The sequence below is a fragment of the Pteropus medius genome, unplaced genomic scaffold (assembly GCF_902729225.1).
Source record: "Pteropus medius unplaced genomic scaffold, Ma_sr-lr_union100, whole genome shotgun sequence".
Classification (NCBI taxonomy): domain Eukaryota; kingdom Metazoa; phylum Chordata; class Mammalia; order Chiroptera; family Pteropodidae; genus Pteropus; species Pteropus medius.
In genome coordinates this window covers 5,339,482-5,344,147 of record NW_024344378.1, presented here as the reverse complement: position 1 = coordinate 5,344,147, position 4,666 = coordinate 5,339,482, and the positions used below count along the sequence as shown (strand labels likewise).

Below are 4,666 nucleotides of genomic sequence, written 5' to 3'. Positions count from 1 at the left end.
CTGGTCGCAGAGTGTTTACAGGGACAGGGAAGTTACTGAAGCTTCAGTTTGCCACCCGCACCCCCCCACCCCCAGCAGAATTGGCTCCATCTTCACCCTAGAAAGTTCTTCCTAGAAAATGAATGTAATAAATTTTTAAATAGTTGTTAAACCAGTGTTCTAATAAAAAAAACTTATCTGGCGCACTCAGAAATATTTATTCAGTGTTTGTCTGTGACCACAGCAGCAAGCTCATTTTGTTATAAGTACTGGTTAAATCATGGCAGCCCGTCAACAATTAGGATATCATTATTAATGATCTTGTCTTTCTTGTTATAATTCAGTAGAATAGCTACGAAGTGTAGATCAAAATCCTCAGGAGAGAGATGTCAGTAATGTGTTTAGCCATGGCTTCTGAGACATAAAGGAAGCTTGAAAGCACCACTGCTTACCAGGTCATTAGCATACTCGGGAATTTCGTTCTGAGTCATAACCTACTCTGTTAGCATCCCCATGCACAGGCTTGTTGTGTAGGCCTTACCTCTTTCCTTTTTATCATTTAGTATGCAGTGGATAAGGAATTTCATAAGTAGTGATAATTCGTGACATATATGTTTCCTTGGTCATATCTGACTAAATAAAGCCTTAGAAGAGCTCTCATGTGCTTCTGGTGAATATTTTTTCTCCCTCATTTTGATCTTTATTTTCAAACTCCGGTTCTACAAAGAGCTCATGATTATTTTCATGTCTTTATATGTATGATTAAAAAATACAGTGATTTAGTCTACGGCCATGCTACCCCGAACACACCTGATCCCGTCTGATCTCGAAAGCTAAGCAGGGTCAGGCCTGCTTAGTACTTGGATGGGAGACCACCTAAGAAGACCAGGTGCTATAGGCATAAAAAAAATACAGTGATTTATGTACCATAATATCAGGCTTTTTGATTGAATTTCTGTTTTGTGAGAGAGAATACTCATTGGGAGATGACTTCAAAAATATTTTCTAATAAATGAAGGAATGTTCTGAAATGTGCTTCTGAGTTCGTTTATTCTCTGTCTAGCATAAAAATACTTTAAATAAGGCATAACATAGAGTTTGCTACTCATGTTGTTGTAAAATGTTTAGAAGTAAACGGTGAAGGTTTTTAGAATGAGAACTGCCTATAATTGCTACCAAATTCCAGACAATCTGCTGTCATAGGAAATGGTTAAAAGAAAAGCAAAGAAATTTGTCAAGAAAAGATCACTCTCATATATTTTTGATGATGTACAAAATGTTATAACAATGCGGGGAATTTTGTAATAAATATTTAGCAAATCTACACATATATTTATGCTTTCAGTCAACAATACAATTTCTAGCCATTTACCTTGAAGACAAACATTCAGTAGTACAAAACTATATGTACAGAAGGTTGTTTATTGCAATAATTTTGTAATAAAAACGTACAGGAAATAACCTTGATGCTCAACTATAATAGATGAGTTGAATAAAATATAAGTGCATACAGTAGAGTAATAAGCACTTTAAAGAATAAAAAATAGTTCTATGAACTTAACTGATATGGATATATTTTTTAAAAGCAAAGCAGGATGTTAAACTTAGGCTTAATAATGAGAGAAAACAAGACTATATTTAAGAACTTCATTTTTTTTTTTTTCTCAAAAATAAACTCAGGAGGTAAACCAGAAACTATTGAAAGTGGTTACCCAGCGTTGAAATAACTTTCTAGGCCCAGGTTGGAGCTACTCCCACAATCAGGGTGCCATGTCAGCAAATGGAAGCATAGATAACCTCTGTGTCCCTGTAAGTGCCCCACGTGACCAGAAACACAGTGTATATGGCCAGCCAGTCCCCATACACCAGCCCAGCTCTGGGCCTCCTCACCACACACAAAGTTGCCTACATCACTACAGCCAATCAGATATATATTTAAAAATATTTTCTCTTTCTTGTTCTTTACTTTTTATCTATAAAAGCTTCTTTCCTCCTCATTTTGCAGTTCTCTACCTGGAAATTGCCTGTTTTATGAAGTATTAAATAAAGTTTGTTTGTATCACCTAAATTGTCTTCTATAATTGTTCTTTAACCAAATGAAATGTTTGATCATTTAAACATTTTTAACAGTTTTTGGACATGAGGATGCCACCTGAAGCTGACTGTTAATGGCCTACATGACAACAGAGATGACAGGCAAAGTGCCAGCTGAAAACTTTGAGTCTACTTTTCCTTTTATCATTCTTCTCATCATAGTCCTGGGTAAGTCACTCTTGGACTTGAGCTCTGCTCCCTGTGTGCAGCTCTCTGATCCAAACAAACTTTTTTTTTTAAGTGTGTGTTTATGTGTATATTTTGGGGGCTAAAAAAATAACTTTTCTCCCACCTTCTAAATTCTTCTAGATGGGCTAATAATCAAATTAACAGAGATAGATTAACAGGGGGAAATGTCCAAAGTTTATTTATGAATGAATGCTTGGGGGTGCCATAAGAATGAGACCCAAAATGCATTAGGCAGCTAAGGTTTATATGCTGTTATAGAAGGAGAAGAAAAAGGGGCAAGGCCTGGAGTTTCAAAGGAAAATAGGCAATTTACAGGTAGCCAAAACAGAGCTGAACACGTGGTAAACAAATCTATGCCGATCAACCTTGAAACAAGCAGACACAGAGGGGGAATCTACTTAATAGGCTGGCTTGGGTTCTTCCCAGCTGATGCTAAGGTTCTTTCCGAGTTTTCTATTTCCTAATAACCTGCTTAAAATCAATATCCCAAAACGCATATTTTGGTGAGGCAAAACTATGGTCCCCTTCCATATGCAGAAGGGAACCATAGTTTTGCCTCGCCAAAATATGTGTGTGTGTGTGTGTGTGTGTGTGTATGTGTGTGTGTGTGTATACATACACACACACACACATACACACACATATATACACATACATATACATACACACACAAAACTATGGTCCCCTTCCATATATATATGTATATATATAACCCAGAAAGTTCTGGGACCCCAGAAAGCTTCTGGGGTTTGTTAAAGTTCCCATAAAGGTTCTGGGTCCCAGAAAGTTTCCAGAATAGATATTTGGGAGTCTGCAGTGGGTGGCAGCCATTGGGAGACTTACAAAACTTCAAGGCGAGTTGACAGCATAATCCTTGAGGGGATTTAAGGAAATAAATTAAGACAAGAAATCTGTACAGTTTTGATCATCACAATAAAAATCTATGTAGGTACAAGTCAGACTGTTTAAAGCTATGAAGGTATCCACCACTATAAAGAAATCTTCTTTTGCGAGGAATCATCAATCTTTTGCTAATCAGAATTTTAGAAGCCAAAGCAACAAAATCAGTGGGCAGAGATCAAGCACCTAAAACTGTTAAAAGTGCTCACCACCTAACTGTAAGACTCTCAATCTAGGATAACTTGGTCACAGAACAGGTTACGTGGACACAAGGTCACACACCAATCTCCAGAAAATTTCTGTGCAAGGAGCTATACTGTAAAACACCACAAAATCCCCAACCCAGTGGCACATCCCTCTTAGGTATTAATTTGTCTCTTAGAAACCCAAAGCTTAGCTAAGAAGATAGGATCCTCTAGTTTCAAAGCATTGAGTACTCAACCGTCTAGCACACCTGCTTATTTCATGCCTAAGAATTGTGATCCCAGAAAGTGCAGATAACTAACTACAAAAATGGTAAAATCTTACTGACAACCTAGAATTACTATGCCCATTATGTGGAATATTCTAGTTAGATAAAATTGTTCATTTGAGAAGTACACTTGAAAGCAAGAATCCACAAATCAAAAAGACAGAATGGGATGCCAGTTTTAATTGGCATGAAGAATTATCTAAGAGGCTTCAAAATTTTAAAACACCTTCAATGAAAGAGTCATTACAAAAGGGTAATGAAAAATTAAAGATATGAGGCACCTAAAACGAAAGACTATAAGACTGACATGACTCCCACTACCCTCTTTCACCCTCCTTTACCTGAGTGTTCACAGTCTACTAATCCTCTCTCTGGACTGCCTTTCCACTCCGAAGAGACTACAGGACTGTGAACAAAAGTCCGCCAAGTCAGTAGCCTTACAGACAATCCCCTATCTTCTCTATAAGGAGGACCCCCGTATGGGCCTCTTTCAGGGGTTGATAGGACTCTGAGAGGTTCTCCTGTAACTGCTACCAGTTATTCTCTTACACAACCAAGAGAAAACTAAAATTAAATCAATGGTAAATTCTGGTAGATACGAGTTGCACTCTCTACTTTAAACCTACTTGCTGAAGCCTACAGATGGCATCCTGGGAAAACTGGCAGCAACTGGGGAAGGGTGAGAATTCTTACCAGAGTGAGCTTTGTAGTGCCCAGTCAAGAAAGGAAGGTAAATGTTTATGTTGTCCCTTTCTTTCAAAATTCAAACTCTTGTGAATTTAATTTGGGGGATCCACTGGTTGTTGAACTTTTGTCTCCCAGGGTCAGCTGTTTCTTTCTTTTTTGTCTCGATTTGAATCCTGAGATCTTGGTTTGGCTTTCTGCCCGCCTGGGGCACACAGGTTGTCGGTTCTCAGGTATGCAGAGAGCTCAACAGGCAGATTGAAGATGCAAAAATATTGCTACTGACTGTTGCCATCTGTCAGGGGAATTGTCTGAGTCTTTGTTTTGCTTATCTTTGGGAGTGGCTCT

At 38.1% G+C, this 4,666-nt stretch overlaps 1 pseudogene; it reads left to right on the top strand.

The window, feature by feature from the left end:
• The first annotated feature begins 761 nt into the window (after positions 1-761).
• LOC120609789 (uncharacterized) lies at positions 762-880 on the top strand (annotated as a pseudogene).
• The last annotated feature ends 3,786 nt before the right edge of the window (positions 881-4,666 follow it).